At 30.1% G+C, this 19,585-nt stretch overlaps 1 non-coding gene and 1 pseudogene across 3 annotated transcripts; both read right to left on the minus strand.

Annotated features, from left to right (window-relative positions):
• Positions 1-482: 482 nt before the first annotated feature.
• On the minus strand, positions 483-2,144 carry LOC120077648 (putative E3 ubiquitin-protein ligase XERICO pseudogene; annotated as a pseudogene). Of its 2 annotated transcripts, none has more exons than XR_016529667.1 (2): positions 2,003-2,144; positions 483-1,330 (listed from the first exon to the last, which is right to left on the minus strand). The product of XR_016529667.1 is annotated as a putative E3 ubiquitin-protein ligase XERICO pseudogene, transcript variant X2 (transcript). The 2 variants fall into 2 exon arrangements; XR_016529666.1 differs by having other exon boundaries at positions 1,994-2,133.
• A 1,044-nt stretch (positions 2,145-3,188) lies between these two features.
• TRNAP-AGG (transfer RNA proline (anticodon AGG)) lies at positions 3,189-3,260 on the minus strand. The gene has a single exon. It is a non-coding gene; the product is annotated as a tRNA-Pro (tRNA).
• Positions 3,261-19,585: the final 16,325 nt, after the last annotated feature.

Consider the following 19,585-nt stretch of genomic DNA (forward strand, 5'->3'; position numbering starts at 1 on the left):
ATGCAAAGAGGAAGAGAAGGCAATTACAGCATCAAAGCATATAGTGGAGGCTTATGCTTCAATTTTAGTAGGGCTAAGGAGCCGATAACTCCGAACCTTCAAATGGCTTGATATATAAACCGTGCCTTCATTCCGGCTATAGTTAGCAAGTGAGTAGGGGAACTATTCCTTCCCTAGGAATATGAAAATGACTCTTCCCAACTCAAGTCAAGCAAAGAGTAGTGAGGAAGGAGCGGAAGAACAAATACAGAAAGGCTAAGGGAAGTACTTCTCGGAACTTCTCTTTTCTTAAGACTAATGAGAACTTTTCCATATAAGATCACAATAATCTAGCAATATCCTGCTCCAAAGACGATCAGTACTCGACATCAAAAAAACTAAGATATAAGTTACCATCAAGATTTGAGAAATCCCCAACACATCACTTAACAGTAATTCTAGGAAATTGATGTACAGACGGTCAATCCCATCAAACAAACAGATTCTGAAAAACTTTTTTGCATACTCGTCAATTCCATATACAAAGAAGTGAACAGTGGATTAACTCAAAGCTAAAGGCACAAGCCAGAAGCATAGAAATACACATGTATTTACAGGGACAAAACTTTGGTCTCAAAAGACCAGTCTGACACATCAAACTTCAAACGTCATACACGACGAAGGTAGGAAACGCATTCACGATTATCTTTAAGAGTATGCTGTACATGAGTTTCTCCTAACTATATTCTAGCATACTAAATGCTCACCAAAAGCACGATTTCTCTTCTTCAGACATTAGAGGAGTTCTGCAAAGAGGGCATGTGATGTTCCAGTAGTCCAGCCACTTCTCCAAGCATTCTGTGTGAAAAAGATGACCACAAGATAAGATATTTATCTCAGATTCAGGTTCAAATTGAGTTAGGCAGACCGAGCAGTCATGTTCACGACGTTCTGAACCCTGTATTTTATCAAATCTAATACTCAGATATCGGTTCCGAAACATCTCGAGGTAACTCCAAGAGGAGCCAAAATTGGAATCTCCCAACTCTGAGGAACTTTCAAAGGAATCTGTTGATGAGACTAAGGATGATGGCCATGAGAGACGGATTCCTATCATGTGAAGGATCAAACGAACAATGCATTTGAACATGGAAATGGACAGTGCAGTGTTTACAAGAATCACATTCAGAACTCCTTCAGATGGAGCTGGAAGACTGGAGAGACCCATTGTAGTTAAAACGAACTTCACGAACTCGGTCGGTATAGCCGGAAAAACAACTAGCAGATTGATCAGAAATACACAATGATTAAGAGGTTGCAACTTGCAAGTAAGCCTTTCTTCACATCAGAGCTGAAACAAAAGTTAACAAACAACTAAGAACCTTTCGCTACCATGAAATGAATAACCGAACTAAACTGAACTTCATGAATAAATCATCAGGAAAGAAAAATGAACTATACAACTAATTAATGAAATTTCAACAACCAAAATATGAACTGGAAGAAGAAAATATAGATCAGCAGAAGCTGAAGGAAAACAGAAGAAATTCTTTTTCTTCCATTAAAGTCTATGAAATTACAATTTTTCACATGAATCATGATCCACTAGTTGAAAGCTGCCATTCAATAATGGATTTCTGTAAAAGCAAACCCTATGGCTAAAGATCCAATTTCAAATTCTTCCACCAGGTTCATAGAGAAATTTCAACAATCTAAAAACCCAAGAACAACAAATCTTCGTAACATTCCACGTAACACTCTTGAGGAATTCAAAACACACCAATTTCAGTGAAAATGGAAACCCTCCTCCATCATCAAGCATAATAAAGAACAATAACAAACTGAAGGTCAAAGTTCAAAATCTACCACTGAAAATAACAGAAAATGATGAAACTGAAATGCTCAAGGGACCATTTCCTTTACTAAATTCAGAAACCAAATAAAACCCGTTAATGGAAAGTGAACATTTCTTCAGAAAGACAAAGAACAAGAAAAGGGGTGGCCTGAAACTTACTTCAATTACCTTCGATCCTCGAGAACAGAGGAGAAACAGAGAGAGTAGTATCGAAAAAGGGGGAAAACTCAAGAAAAGTAGTGGAATTGTTTAGATGGTAAAGATTGCTGATCAGCTCATCTTGATTCGGCCAATTCAGTGTCCTTTCGGCCATTTATATAGGCGATCGGAGGAACCTCGTCGCACTGAAGTCACGTGCCTCCCACCATTTTTTTACTTTTAAGTATAAATGAAAATTTTAATCAATTATTTGAACAATATTTGAGTTCTCACAATTTTATGAAAATGTTGATGGGATAGATTGAAAATTAATAAATTAAAAATAAAAAATAAAAAATGTATATTTAAATTTAACGAATAAGCGTTTCATGTCCAATAAAACATATTTAGTTTTATTGATACGTGAAAATGTTTGCATATTGACATAAATTTAGAGCATCAACTAGATATTCTCTTTAAAAAAAAATGTATAGGTTTCTTATTTCTTTTCAAAATAATACAGATAATAACTCTGTTTTATCCTCTTAGTTAGTGCTTGTTATTATTTTTATTTTTATTTTGATATGTTTTTTTAGTACAACAATCACATGTGATGGGAGATTTAATTTCAGATTAGATGAACTTCTTCTAATGCTTGTGATGGCCAATAGAATGATGTTATATTTTTGTGGTTGAGGCTGGCTTTTGAGCTTGATGCTCTTTCTTATAACCAGCTATGCGGTGATTCTAGTGTTCGAATTAATGGATTTTAATTGTAAAACAAAATAATAAATTCCAACTATAAAAGGAGTGCATGACACTTATGAACTAAACTCATTTTGACATTATTTAATACTTGTTTATTTAATTTTAAACTTTATAAAATTTTATTGTTATCCCAAATTACATTTATTAATGTCAATAATCGTTGTAAATTGATATGTATTCACTCTTTTTTTATGTTGAAGATTTAAATCCTCCTACTTTATATTTGTTGTATAATATATATATGTATATAATTTAACAATTAGTTAAATGGTAGTATATATATATATATATATATATTTAGTAATGCTCGTATGATGGGATGTACTTAAATTTGATAATATTACTAACTAATTAATAATGAGGTGTGTTTCAAAAAAAAAAAAAACAATTGTGGCATGTATAAAAAAAAGAAGACAGAAAGAGGAAAATAAAAATTAAAAAAAACAATGGGGCATTCCGAGAATTGAACTCAGGACCTCTCGCACCCTAAGCGAGAATCATACCACTAGACCAAATGCCCTTCTTGATCCAAGAATTATTATTTAAATATTTTAATATAACATGATAAATAACTAAAGTAAATGAATAGTCAAACAAAATAAATTCAAATTTTGAAGTAACATATGAAATCACTTTTATATAATGTACTAACTTATTCTGTTTGAATACTCATTTCCTTCAATCATTTATTTTGTCAAAATTTTCAAATCCAGCAGCATACAATATCCAACTATCCAATAAAATTATAGCCAATTATTGTCTTAAGTTTATAATTTAATTCAAATATTTTGAATGATCTAATTATACCTGAAAATACACAACAAAAAACAAACCATGAGATGAAATTTTATTTTAATACTAACGATATTTACATTAAAATTTGATAGTGTAAGTTTGAAAATGTCAATAGGGTGACTGGTAGTTAGCCTTTTCGATTATTTTGATATTTCTTTAAAAAAATAATTAAAAAAAAAAAAAAAAAACCTTGTGGTTCATATTGTTTTAATATCATGTCTTTACTTTTTAAATCTCAAATTTTTTTTATTAAAATAACAGTATAAATAAGATATTGAACCTCCGACATCAAGAGAAAAAATATAAGTCAATTGTCATCGAATTAAACTCGCTATAACCATCTCAAAATTGTCATTGAGCAACATATATTAATTGATTATATATGTATATATATTAAATACATTGATAATTAAAAAGATTCAATATAAATCATTAAACTAGATTGGATAAATTTAATTAACTAATAAAGTCTCGTTTAATAGCCATTATTCAAAGGGCATTCGCTCCATTATATATAAAATGTGGTATCTTCCTATTAGGTAAATTCATCTTCTTCTTTGTAAATTTGTTCTACCCTTTTGTCAAAAACTAATTTAAGTATCGGAATATCTATGGTAAGCACTATATCGGTGTGTTATTCTAATTGTTTTACATGTGACCTATTTTTTAATGGCACGTGAAGGTTAGATTAGTTCTCTTGGCCAATAAAATACTAATGATAGAAATCAAGATTCGAAAACAAAAGATACCCGATCATTTTGATATTATTAGGTATTATTATAAAGCATATAGAAATTAGTCTTTTTTCCAAGGAACTTTGTATGTGGATGTGAATGACTGATATGACATGTGCCACACGTGGATCAACCATAGACATCCAATCATACCATTTTGACAAGAAAGTCAATTGAAAAACTATGGTTACACTTGTACATTGCTATAAATTGCACTTGATTGTTCTATTAAATATTTGTATTTGTATTTGTATTTGTATTTTTTTATTTTTTAAAGTGTAAATATTTTTAAATTTTTTAAATTTATAAGAATTCCTCATTAAATATTGTACTATCAAAACCTTGCCAACAAAAAAAAAAAAAAAAACAAAAAGTGTACTATCTATATACCTGTTATATGTTACCAAATAAATTAGGACAAATATCAATTTGACCATGAACTTTAGGGGTTGTATCATTTTAATCCTTAAACTTATAATTATATCAATTTAAACTTCAAACTTTTGAGATTTTTAAATCCCGAACTAATAATTATATCAATTTAAACCTTGAACATTTATAAGTGTATCAATTTGAACTCCAAACTTTCATAATTGTATCAATCTAAACCCTCCATTGTGTTTTATTTGGTTATACTTATGAAAGTTCAAGATTTAAATTAATACAATCAATGTTTTGGGTTTAAATTGATACTTACCTCAAAGTTTAGGATTTAAATTGATACAACATCAAAATATAAGGTTTAAATCGATAAAATTATTGGTTTAGGGTTCAAATAAATACAACTCTAAAGTTCAGGAATATAAATTTATATTTGTCCAATAAATTATTATACAACTATTTTGTTTTTCAAATATCATAAACACTAGACCATCAGTGATCTTATTTGTTTTGTTATTTTATTTTTAAAATATTTCTATAATTTAAATCAATATCTGAAAATTAAAAAAAGAAAATTATGTGCTAAAATGAGTTTAATTCAGTAGTAAAGACACATGTACTACATTTTTTTAAGTCGAATGTTTAAATTTCCTTAACTACGTTCATTATAGTAACAAATATATGCGTATGATTATTATCTCACGTCACAAATTATGCCCTTTCAACGAGTGAGTCGTTGAAATGCACAATATAACTACTATACTCGAATATAGTTGATGAATCAAGCAATATACAATATGGTGTATTTGTGAATAAATTAACTATATCATCATTATCTCAAGACTTAAACAACACTTGTTACAAAAAAGTCCTTGATACATTTTCACATGCGACACATTGAAATTATGGTTCGTGAACATATATGTGTAATACGCTCGTTTTCACGCTCTGAACTACTTCTAAAAATTTTATATTTAACATTTTTTCCGTGTATGGAATCTCACTCGAAATCTCCATTTAGACAGAGAATAAAGAAGTGAGTGGAAGATCTCCCTTTCATGTAATTGCAAATAGTTTCTAAAAGTTGCTATCCATTTGAGATAAACAATCAAATATTGCAAGGCTTAGTTTTATGAGCTGAAACAAGCAGGCCACTTTACGAGTCAACACAAGTCTCCTACTGACCTCACCTTTCTCTTTATAATTATTATAGAATATGTTAAATGATGTATTTCAAATACATTTACAAGTATTTAATTTAAAAAATAAATATTTATAAAAAATTATAGTATTTGACAACTAATCAAAATAAATTTTTTCAAGTATATTTTAATAATTTGTTATCAGAAGCGTTTAAATAAAAATGAATTTTTTTAAAAACATTTTTTTTCTCAAGTCAAATCAAACAGACCCTAAGAAAGTACCAACGGGTGAAATACATTTTTTTTCTTCCAAACGTTAACTAGTCGTCAAAATTTCAATGATTGTCAAATTTCACCCCATTACCCCAATAATCGAAACTCGAAAGATACACGTTATTCATTTTTTTCATAGTACAGCGAAGAAGGATAGGAATGATTTTAATCTCCAACTTAAAAATAATAATAATAATACATACTAATTACCGTTTTACTATACTCTAAACGACGATAAATGTTATTTGGTTGAAAAAAACTGATCCCTTAATTGTTGTGAAAGTACAAATTTAGTCCACAAACTTTAGATTGTGCTAATTTAATTCATATATTTTCAAATTTGTAACAATTTAGTCTTTAAACTTTAATAAGTAGTGATTCAATCCATGTACTTTACACTTTGTAATGATTTAATCCCAATCGTGAAAAAAATTTATCAAAATTAAGTGTCAATTTATCTGTCACATAACAATTTAGTCTTTATAACTTTAAGTAAATATGATTCTTGATAGCTTACCAATCCACACATCGAGGAAACTTCATTCAATCATACTAATATTTTTCAGCATAAGGACTAGATCGTTATAAGATTAAAATACATGAACTAAATCATTATCAACTAAGTGGATGTTTGGACAAAGGTTATAAAGTACATGGACTAAATTGTCATCAGCTAAGTTGTGAACTATACTCCTTGTTCGACTAAAGGAGTTTGTGAATCTCATTATTTAAAAATATATATATATATATATATATACATACTTTATTAGCTCCTTACACCATGGTTAAAATGAGTGAAACTAAATTAACATAGTATTAAATTTATCAATCTCGATGACGTAGGTTTAATTCCATCATCTCACAAATTATCCAAAAAAAAGAAAACGAAAAACTTCTTACATCGTGGATCCATGAATTCAACAACTAAAAATATTTTTAACCGTCAATTTAAATTTATCAATCTTGATGACGTAGGTTTAATTCCATCATCTCACAAATTATCCAAAAAAAAGAAAACGAAAAACTTCTTACATCGTGGATCCATGAATTCAACAACTAAAAATATTTTTAACCGTCAATTTAAATTTATCAATCTTGATGACGTAGGTTTAATTCCATTATCTCACAAATTATCCAAAAAGAAAAAGAAAAACTTCTTACATCGTGGATCAATGAATTCAACAACTAAAAATATTTTTCAACCGTCAATTTAAATTTATTAATCTCGATGATGTAGGTTTAATTCCATCCTCTAATTATCAAAAAAAAAAAAAAAAACTTCTTACATCGTGGATCCATGAATTCAACAACTTAAAATATATTTTAACCGTCAATTTAAATTGAGGTATACGCTTGTAGGAACACGTAAGCTTATAAAACAGTGGGAAAAAAGAAGAACGGACCCTTGAACTGATGTGAATAGACACGTGTCAGCTTTCATATAGTTAAAATTCCAGGCCCACGGTGGCAGAAAATCGACACGGTCCAAAATGCGGCGGCTCCACACGGATTACGTGTACGTTTTGCAACACGTGTTTCACTATGATACGGCCACGTAAATTCCCGCGTAATTATTCTTAAACCCCACAATAAACAGCGTTACCCCATCTTGCTAAGTGTCTAATCTCCACGTGTTACTCTCTAATTGTGCCGTCACGGGATACCGTGGTCCCTCGGTCTAGTGTACAGAGCTCACAGTATAGGGCTCGACAGGTGGCAACCGCATTTAAAAATGTCTCAAATGGTTTGAACTATGAAGTTAATGTGTGACGTAGACATAGATAAATTGCCGTGTCCTAAAATTTTGTTCATATCTTTTTCCTTTTTAATTCCACATTTTCACATTGTTTTTTTAGACATTTTTTTAAAAACAATTTTTTTAGGATCAGCTTTTTGTATGATTTCTTTCCATGATAATTATATATATTTTTTGGATTTGCTCACGTTACTCGTTTTATATTTATATTATTTAAATTTGTATAGATCGATAAAGATGGTAGAAGAAGATCATTGATTATATAATACTGGTAAAAATATGTATATTTGTATAGAAAATGTGAGATTATGGAAATTTAAGGGGACGTTTAGGGTAAGAAGTTAGTTGTTGTTATAGTTAGGTTATAATAGTTCCTGTTTAGGGTGTATATCATTTTAATTTGGGTTATAATAGTATGTGTTCGGGGTGTAAACTATTTTAGTTTGAGTACGAAATAGTAAGCACTGTAGCAAATATTAAAAAAAAAATTACGAATGTAAATAAAAACTGTAGCAAATAAGAGTTTTTAAATAGTGTTAACTGTAATAAATTGAGAGTTTTGAAATAATATTTACGATAACAAGAGGTGATTATTATAATTATATGAAAATCCTTGAACCAAATGTCCCCTAAATATTTGACTTCAAATAGAGTATACTAAGCTACATGTTCATGTTGGAATGGAAAAGAAAAAAAAAAGTTGAAAAATGATAATTTAATTGTGCATATAATTATAAGCATGGGCTTATGAAGTGAAGTAATCGTCATATGTTGTCGTATGCGTGAGGCTAATTCTACATTTTGTCATCTAAAATAGTACTATCTTTTGTGGTCTCGTGTCATTGAAGCCTCGAGAACAATTCATTACCTGAAAAGAAAGATGCCCTAAAACTTTAAGTTGCTAGTTTATTAACAATCATGTAACTTTTTAAAAAGTCAAGGGACGAGTTAAAATATATATATATATAGATAGATAGATAGAAAATTTCCAAAAATATTTACATTTTATAGTAAAAAATTTCAAAAATATTTGTACGTTAAAACTATTTGTTATAAAGTGTAAATATTTTTAAATATTTTTATATTAATTTAAATAATAAACATCGAAATTTATTAATTTTCATGTTTTAATTTAAAAGATCTTGTGATGCTAATGAATTACTATCATAAGCTTTGTTAAATGCACTCAAAATTTAAGAAAAAAAAATTACATTATTTTATTTACACGTTTTTGTTTGGATATCATACATGCAGTAGATAAGAGTCCTTATATGTATGTCATTATCACCATCTAGATATTTGTTTAATTAAAATTAAATTTAAATGTTTACAATCATAGATTTATACATCAAACTTTTTTCCTTTAAGAATGTAACCAACCAATACTATATGTAAATTATATATACAAATATAAATTATATTGGTAGGTATTACTGTCATTATCCTTTGTTCACAAATGGTGAATTTGAGGTATATATATTTAAATAACTAACATTATAATTGATTTTTAACAATCAATTGCTATACTCTTAAATATTTGAAACTCGTGTCATTTTTGTATTGTCAATTAATTACAACGAACTAGTGACTTTTAAGTTCATTGTATCGGAGTTCGGAGGTCTTGGTGCTTGAGGGCTATCTTGCGAAGTAGAGATAGATTCAAGCATCTGGTTCATTTGATGATTAGCGATGGACGGTCTTATTTTGTTTGGTGGGATCCTTGGCTACCGGGGGGTGCGATTTTGGATTCATACGGGTCTACAGTGGTTCATGATGCAAGGAGTAGTTTGGAAGCGCGGTTGTCAGAGTTCATGGATGGTGAGGGAGGTTGGAGGTGGCCTACAGTGTCTTGAAGTTGCTTAAGATATAGGGTTTTATCCAGGCAGTAGGGCCTAGGGTGAGGGGAGAGGATTATTGGGTTTGGGTGTCGGATGCTAGTGGTCGGTTTTCTATCACTAGTGCTTGGGAGAGTATACGTCCTCGTCGTCTTAGGGTGTCTTGGGCTTGTATTTTGTAGGCGGGGGGTGGTATTCCGCACCACTCCTTCTGGTCGTGGTTAGCAGTGAGGGACAGGTTGGGTACGCGGGATTGGTTGAGGAGTTGGGGTGTGTTGTCAGAGGAGGGTGTCTTCTGTGTGAGGGAGGTGTGGAGTCACAGGATCATTTATTTTTTGAGTGTGGGTTTGGGAAAGATGTGTGGTCTAGTCTGTTGCGTCAGTTAGGTTCGACGCATCAGGTGGCTGGTTGGGATGTAGATTCGAGTTGGTTGTGTCGAGTGGGGTCGGGTAAGGGGGTGCGTAGTAAGTTGTTCCGTGTTTTCTGGTGTGGTTCCATATACTATATCTGTCAGGAGCGTAATCGGCGGCTGCATGGAAGTCAACCAAGGTCGGTGTTTGCTCTTGTTTACCTTATGGTCTCTACGGTTCGTGCCCGTGCTACTTCCTGGCAGGTTGACCTTCTTGGTCTTATCTAGTGTGTGTACGAATGTTTTTTCTTTTTGAGCTTTATATTGTTCTCTGTTTTGTTGTTGCTCATTGTTTGTGGGGTTTTGGGTTCTTTTCTCTGTCTTTCTCCTTGGTGGTTTGCGAGTTTGCATTTATGTGTTGGTTTTGTTATGGTCTTATCCTGTTGGATTTGTTTTGGTTTTGTTGCCCTGTCTTTGCTTGTGCTTTGTTGTTTTGATGCCTTGAACCCGGGTTGTGGAATCCCCTTATTGTTGTATAATAATATCACCTATTCTAAAAAAAAAAAAGTTCATTATATCGGGAAAGAAAAAAGAAGTTAGTCCCTCTAAATTAGGTTAAAGTTTTAATTTAGGTCCTGTTGGAATCTTCAAATTTTTTTAATCTATTTTTTATCAATGATTTTAAAAATCAAATCAAAATTTGAAAAATAAAAAGGTAGTTTTTAAAAGCTTATTTATGTTTTTTAAGTTGACTACGAATTCAACCATTGTATTCAATAAATATACAAATCATTATAAGAAATAAGAATAAAATATATTAAATTTTTAAAAACCAAAAACCAAAAACGAAATAGCTATTAAACAATACCTTAGTCTTTCATTTCCACTCAAGAGTTTTTTTTTTTTTTTTTAAATTTATAATATGCATGTGGGAGAATTGAATATTTAATATCGAAGTCGATAATATAAAGTTTATAATACTTAAACTATACTTGTTTCTGTTTTTTTTTTTTTTTTTTTTTTTTTTTTCTTCTTCTTCTTCTTCTTCTATTGAACGTTGATAGAGTTGACAATCATCTGAAGTTGAAATAAAAACACATAGAATTATCAAGATCTTCACCAATTTCTTTTGAAATTTAGAAAATAGAATTAAAAAATATATTGTACTTGAAGTTATCTAATTTATCGTCCTTTTCGTTCATTCTATCATACTATGAGAACCTACCATCAACTACATTCAACATCCAACATAAATGGAATAATTGGACTTTTTTTTTCTTTGATAAAATTGAAAAATACGTTAACAGAAGGTACCAATTTAAAAGTCAAATAATTATAACTAGCACATATATTTACCCAATGGTTGGATTGTAAGTTTAGTAATAAAAAAGTTGATGGTTCGTTTGGATTGATTTGATTTTTTTTTTTTAAGTATTTCAAAAATCTAATTTTTATTTAAATATTTTTGATAAAAATAGTTGAAAATACATTTCAAAAATTGTTCTAAGTGATTGCCAAACACTCCAATTTATTACAGAATAACTTATTTTTTAAATTAAACACTTGAAAAGGAACTACAAATACACCCTTAATCTCTAAACATAGATTTTAAATGGTTGAGTCACAAGTCGAGCCTTTAAACTTTCAAATATGTACTAAATAAGTTTATGAATATGAAATGTTTTTAATGGTCTCCACATTGTAAAAGGTGTATAATAAACCTCTAAACCTTTTATTTTATATTCAATAAACTCTTAGACGTTTAAATTTATGTCTAACAAGTCATATTCTTGTTTAATATTTTTTTTAATTCACAATAGATACAAAATTGAAAGTATAACGTCCAACTAGACACGAAATTTAATTTAATGTCTAACATGTTATTAATTTGTTAAAAATTACTTAACATGTTATGAATCTATCCGACGCAAACTTCATTTCTAACATTTTAAAAGTTTGTTGAGTCATGAGATGTAAAATTGAAAGTTTAATGTCTTATAGTTACATTTTAAAGTGTTAAGGATCTAGTTAGCACAAATATTTTATTTATTAAAGCATAAATCTACTAAGAACCAAAGCAACCACCAAAACCAGAACACCACATCGCTACTCATTTAGAATGAGAGAAACAACATAAGCTGGAAAAAGTATTTCCAAACTCGAGAGAGCTTCGAAGAGGAAACTAAAGATGCTAACAAAAGTTTAGTTTAAATACTATTTTGATCCCTATACTTTTGGCTTTCATTCATTTTGGTCATTGTACTATTAAAATATTGTTTTTTGGTCCCTAAATTTTTAACTTTGGTTCATTTTGGTTTTCGTATTTTCAGAATGTTCATTTTGATCCTCGTATTTTCATTTTTTTTTCATTTTGGTCTTTGAACTTTTTAAAAACATTCATTTTGACCCCTAAAAAATGAAGTTGAAATAAAAATAAAGTGACCAAAATGACCACTTTTTAAAAGTACAATGACCAAAACTAACATTTTGAAAACATGGAGATCAAAATGAATCAAAGTTGAAAATATAGAGATTAAAATAAACACTTTAAAAGTATAGAGACAAAAAATGAACAAACACTAAAAATACAAGAACAAGGTAATTTGTCGTATATTGAAAAATAACATTAAAATGAGAAAGAGAGGTGGAAGTAGGGTTGGCAACGGGGCTGGGGCGGGCCGGGAGAGGGTCCCCCATCCCCGGCCCCGTGGGGAAAATTCTTCCCATCCCCGTCGAGGAAACGGGTCCCCGCGGGGATTCCTCTATTAATTCTCCGCAGGGAATCCCCTATTAGATCCCCGCGAAGATTTCTCATTTTTTTCTTTTAATTTTCTAAGTATGGGCTTGACTTTTGAACTTAAATTTAGAATTTATATATTCAATATTGGGCTTATAATACTATAAGTCTATAATATATATTATAAACATACATATAAATAAGTTATTTTATATATTATAAATATATATTTATAAAATATTAAAAATATAATTGTATAAAATCGGGATTTGGGATTAATCGAGATCGGGATTGAGGTCGGAGTCAGGGTCGGCAGAGTCCGCAGGGAATTTTGCCAACCCTAAATTGAAGACAGCGAAATTAAATGAGGACAAGTTGGGCCAGCTGGAAGAACAGCCCAAAAAGATCCAATGAACCATGCGTTGGGAAAGGCCCAATCGCAGCCTTAGGGAAATGGAATCAGGTGGGTTTCACGTGTCCACCTTATTTTGTCATTTTTCGTTATTAAAACAGGCGGCGTTTCACAAACTGCGGCGTTTCACAAACGCGTTTCACAAAAAATATTATTTTAGTCTCCGTATTTGGAAGTTAGTTCGTTTTCATTTTTTATATTTTTAATAGGAAAAAAAAAAAAAAAAAAAAACCAACGATGGTCAATATCATGAACTAAGTTTAAAATTTATTAAAAATATAGGTACTAAATTAGTCAATTGAAAATATTATGATTAAAATTAAACAACTTTCAAAGTATAAGGACCAAAATTATATCTTAACATTTTTTTATTAATTTAAAAAAATGAAGGACAAATTACAAAAAACATCATTGAAGTAAAATGTTAGTTATAATTACACCATTAAACTTTCAATTGTAAATATTGAGTCCTCAATTTTATCTACGTGTTAAAATTGAACCTCAAACTTACAATTATTATAGATATTAGATCTCCAAATGATAAAAATTGAACTTTCAAATTTATATAGTCGTTACAATTCCTAGATAATTATTAACACTAATAAAAGTTTAAGTGCTTAATTTTTGCAATTGAAAGTTTAAGAGTATAATTGTAATTACTACCATATTTTACGAGTGGTTTTTGCAATTTGCTCAAAAATCATTTTTTCAAAAAAAAAAAGTTGCACATGTACGGTAGGATAGGAGATTTGAACATCCAATGTCTCTTCATGTTTTATGCTAGTCGTACAAAAAAGTAAAAAAAAAAAGTGATCGAAAATCCAAACAAATGAACTTTAAATGCATGTTTGAAGTGATTTATAAATGGTTTAAATAATTTATGTGATGTTTAAAATAACTCTGAAACACATATTTAATCAATCAAAATCAATTGAATGTCTAATTTTACATTTTTAAACATGTTTTCCATACTATTAAAATGATTATCGAATGATTAAAATGTTTTTTTAAGTAATTTTGAAAATGAAAAAAACAATTTTAATCATTTTATAATCACTCCCAAATACGTCATATGCAGCTTGTGAGTAGTTGAATTATGTTTTGATTGCCGACTTAAACATATTTAAAAAATTTATATCTTTTACATGTTTAATTATTAATTTCTTTTTTTAAAAATATTTTTCTAAGAAATAAACTTTTTTTTTTAATAAAATAAAATAAATTGTTTTTTCTTTTACTTTTTCTTCCTTCATCCTCATATTTGGGACCATTTTGTATGTACCATCAAATTTAGCTATCTAATCCTTATCATATTCTAAAGGAATGTCAACCACTATATTAGTGGCTTCATTTACTTTTGGGCCCTCTTAACACACATAACTAAGAGTCGGAGACTAACGTCAACATAGGTCAATTAATTGAAACATTGTATCTCAACAATAGGTCAAATTTCGAATATTATCCTTTCCATATTTTTCTTTTAAAAAAAGATTTTTTATAAAACACGACGACCTTCTATAATTACCTAAACATTCACGACCAAGGATTAGATTATGGATAAGTACCTTCTTAATAACGTAATTCATTCAAAAGAGAACGATAATACTTATCTGTAGGACCTTTGTATTCTCTTTAGTTCAATAATTACGAAAGTGAAATTAATTTATTGATATTTGAATGATAATTGATACCTTATTTAACTATGCTCGAATGGACAATCCAAAATTTTAAAATATTTGTATTTTCTCGAAGCCACCGTTGGTTGAAACAATAACATAACTTTCGATTTTGAGAAAAGGAAAATCTGTTATAGTTAGAGAAAATTACAATCGTAGTCTTTTGAAAGTTCCCGAATTCCATTAATTATGCCCTTCTCCTTTTCAAAATTTTTCCTTGTTCGTAATACTAGAAATAACCTCTTATTGTTATTATTTGAGAATTTTATGTTTAATTATGAGTCTCTCTCAAACTTTTATAATATACTACTAATCAAACATGTGCCACGCATGCTAAATATTGTAATTTTAAATTAAATTAAATGTATATAAGATTATAATATCTTTTTCTAAAAAATAGTTTAAATGATTAGTGTTCGCACGAGATTTCCGAAGAAATGTGTTTCATGGAGTTGAACTTGTGTTGATGTAGTATTGATGTGGATGTAGTTTAATCTCTAATATGTGATCCTCTGATTCTCATTTGGTTGAATACATATGCTTAACTAGAGGAAGTAGAGCGCGTGTTGTTCTTGAAGTCGAAGTCTTGAAAGAAAATTTGTGTTGGGGTTGGTGCCCTAAATCTTGTAGGGTCCTATAATTTGTAATTGTAATTATTTGTTTAATAAAACATATGATGTTTAAATTCAATTTTTTAACTGCATTAACCACGAACACTAAACTAAGATCTAAGATTATCTTGTAGCTTAAACATGTATGTAGAGACGTACGGTGGATCGTGTTTAAGTGATAAACCAAATTGTCTGTAGTAGATGAATAAGGCTGGATACCTTATTCTAGTAGCATTATAAGTATGATCCGTTTTGTAGATGTTACAATTGTTGTAAAGTGCTATGATATGATCCTAAACATTCATGTGGAGACATGTGAGCGGGGATATTCTATACAAAGAAGTCTGTATAAGACCGGACCAGGATATGTTTAATCTTATTATATAATGTCGTTCATAATAGAAACTCATATTTCACTAGAATGATTACAGGTAACATGACCTGAATCCTGAATAAACTACTACCTATATTCATTTGATTGGAGAGTTGGGGTAGCGTTGTCGAATAAGGGATTTTCTCGAGATGAGTCTTTCAGTTGAATGCGTAAGAATTAGAGGTCTTCTAATTGTTGGGAGAATTCTCTCGAGGTCTTCTAATTGTTGGGAGAATTCTCTGTAGGTCCTCTGGAGTATAAAATTTGATCCCCACAAATGAAGAGATCTTCTCTATTTATAAAGATTTCTGGTGGGCTTTGTGGACTTGGGCTTACCAATTAATTGGGTTTGAACTTAGTTGGTATTTGGACTAGAGCACATTAAATTTTAGCCCAAATATTAATATAAAATTAGACAAAGTTAACTTGATTCAATCAAATGGTCAAGATGAAAATATGTGCATAATTGAGATTGGCCAATTTATGTCTTTAACTTTAATTTGGCACACACTGACTTTTAATTAGTCCCAAATTCAATTATTTATAATTTTGCCATTAATTTATGATATGATGTGGCAATTTGTCATTCAACGGATAGTTTTTAATCTAATTTTTATTTACACAAAACTTCTATAAATTGATTTTGTCTAGAGAAAAGTTTCTTGAATTTAGATGGATGGTTTTTTTTTTTCTTAGTTTGAGTAAATCTTAAATTATTGATTATATATCAAATACCAAAACAGGATTAAAAAACCTAATTTAAAACATAATTTTTTGTTTCTATATTATGTTTTGACTATTTGTATTAAAAAAAAGAAAGAAAGATAGAAAACATCTTATTGGTGTCCAAACTTATAATTCATGAACCTAATTTTGAAATACAAAAATTGAAAGAGAGCCTTGAGCAACAAATAAATAAAATTAAAAATTTAAAAAATTATTGAATATATATTATTTTACATAAGTAATTACAAATTTTTAGATTTTTAATACTAAATAGTTAACAAAATAATAAAAGCAATCTCTATATATATAAAAGAGGAAGAGATACCTGAATTAGGAATTTAATATAACAAATTTGTAAAGATTTTTTTTTTATTCAACTAGATTTGATTTTGAACCAAATATAAATGATAACATTTTTTTCAAAATTAAAAAAAAACAACAACGAATAATTGAAAAAATAAAAATAAAAACTTAATATTAAGTATATAACGTGATGATCAAAACCGAATCTAAATAAAAAAATTTGAAATAGATCAAATTAGGTAAATCAAATGAGTGGACATTTTTTTTTCCTAATTTTATTATTTTCATAATTTGAATCTTTAATTTAGACCAAGACAATCCCTTCCACGTTTTTTTCCCTAATATCACAATCTCTCAATTATTTTCGATTTTTAATTTAAACCAATATACTATTTTTTCTAATTGTGAAACCCTAAAATAATTTTTTCATTTACACAAATTTTATTTCAAACAAAATTATCATTATTATCATTATTATTATTTTTTAATGTATATGAAATTTCCCAAACTATTATCATTTGTTTTAAACATATGAATCACATATCAAACGGTGTGTATCTACAACAAAATTGAAAGAGGCAAAAAAGATATATAGTCACTAAACTAAACCCATTGATGCACTTTACAAAATTGAAAATTGAAAAAAAAAAAAAAAAACAATAACCTCTAAATTGTTTGGCCTCAAGAGCAACGATATTCTTCTCTACCATGTTCAATACGTGAGAATAAGTATCGGTCTTCTTTTCCCTCGTCTTCAATGTGTAAGGATCCATGTGTATTTACAATAATCATGAAGAAGAGAGAAAAACCTACAAAAGTACTTAAAAATAAGAAATTGCATCAAATCACTATGGAATTGTATCGTATAACTTTGATAATGATCGAGAATTGAAATTGAAATATTAGAAAACAAAGATTTAAAAATTGAAGATTGAGAAACAAATTTGTATAGGCATCGAAATATATTAAATTAGCATATACATGGATATAACATTTATTTTGAATTAGTTAATTTGTTGGATTTTTTTAAAGAAAAAAAAATCGATTTTAACATGAATTTATTTTAAAATAAAGAATAAATAATTTATTTTGACTCAAATCTGCTGAATTAGTTAATGTGCGATGGTGGATATTTTTTTAAGAAAAGTTTTTAACGTGGGTGTTGAATGAGAAATTTTGGACCAATCACAAGTCACCACGTCGTTTGCTAAATTAACGATGAATTTCTAAATCATTGACTTTGAGTCCAATTAGAAGTTGACACATGTCCCGAATTGAATTGAAGACAAGTTTCGATGACGTCACGTGATGAATTAGATAAGATTAAATTGGTCCAATTTGATATTACTATTTGGGCTTAAAGTCCAAACTACAAAAAAAGTTGAATTGGACCCAAATTCCAGATCAGCCCAAAACCAACTAATTGGACCCAAGGGTCAGGCCATGGACCAACTAAGCCCACGAAGTCCACCTGAGAACTCTATAAATAGAGAAGTTCTCTTCATTTGTAGAGGCAACATTTTCTACACTCAGAAGACCTAGAGAGAATTCGCTAACAAGCAGAGAACTCCTGAAGACTCCTGAAGCTTCCAAGACTCCTGAAGCTACACTCTTATAAGGCAGAAGATCTTTGAAGACACAAATACTCTTCCAAGACTTTTACTTCAAGCTTCCAAGACTCATGAAGCTGCACTCCTACAAGGCAGAAGACCTTTGAAGACACAAATACTCTTCCAAGACTTCTACTTCAAGCTTCTAAGACTCATGAAGCTGCATTCCTATAAGGCAGAAGACCTTTGAAGACACAAATACTCTTCCAAGACTTCTACTTCAAGCTTCCAAGACTTATGAAGCTGCACTCCTATAAGGTAGAAGATCTTTAAAGACACAAATACTCTTCCAAGACTTCTACTTCAAGCTTCCAAGACTCGTGAAGCTGCACTCCTACAAGGTAGAAGACCTTTGAAGACACAAATACTATTTCAAGACTTCTACTTCAAGCTTCCAAGACTCCTGAAGCTGCACTCCTATAAAGCAGAAGACCTTTGAAGACACAAATACTCTTCCAAGACTTCTATTCCAAGCTTTCAAGACTTCTACTTCAAGAACGTTCGGTGTTTTCCTTCTCCAAGTCAAGCATATTCACCCAACTGAGAGAGAATCAGAGGATCAAGTATTAGAGATCGAACCACATCGCATCAAATCAACTCCAACATCAACACCAACTCAAGTTCAACTCCACGAAACACGTTTCTCCAGAAACCTCGTGTGAACAAATTGGCACGCCCAGTGGGACCTCTCTACCTCTCATCTCTTTCTCGGCATTCAAACAAGCCAAATGGCACCAAAGAAAGTTGCATACAAAAGCTACCGTCGCAAGCAACACTTACACAAGCTCTGTCATCACGGAGGAAATCTGGGGCCAGTTGATTGAATTTCCTAAAAGCGGGATCGTCATCAGAGAAAATACCTTGTTTGAAAACTATGCTTCTATTACTGATCTATCAGAGAAAGAATCACATCTTGATGTAGTGTCTGTCATGATGACTGACGTAACGACCGAGTCGACCATGGCAGAGATGGAAGTAAAGATAAACCTCCTAATGAAGGCTGTAGAGGAGCGAGATCATAAAATCACTGCTTTAAGAGATCAGATACAGGCTCGAGATACTGCTCAATCAAGCCTAGCATCCACGATGAAAGCAATCGACAAGGGGAAGACCATGCTACAAGAAAGCCAAT

This window comes from Benincasa hispida, chromosome 5, assembly GCF_027475165.1.
Source record: "Benincasa hispida cultivar pf3 chromosome 5, pf3_genome.v1.1, whole genome shotgun sequence".
In the NCBI taxonomy this organism is placed as follows: domain Eukaryota; kingdom Viridiplantae; phylum Streptophyta; class Magnoliopsida; order Cucurbitales; family Cucurbitaceae; genus Benincasa; species Benincasa hispida.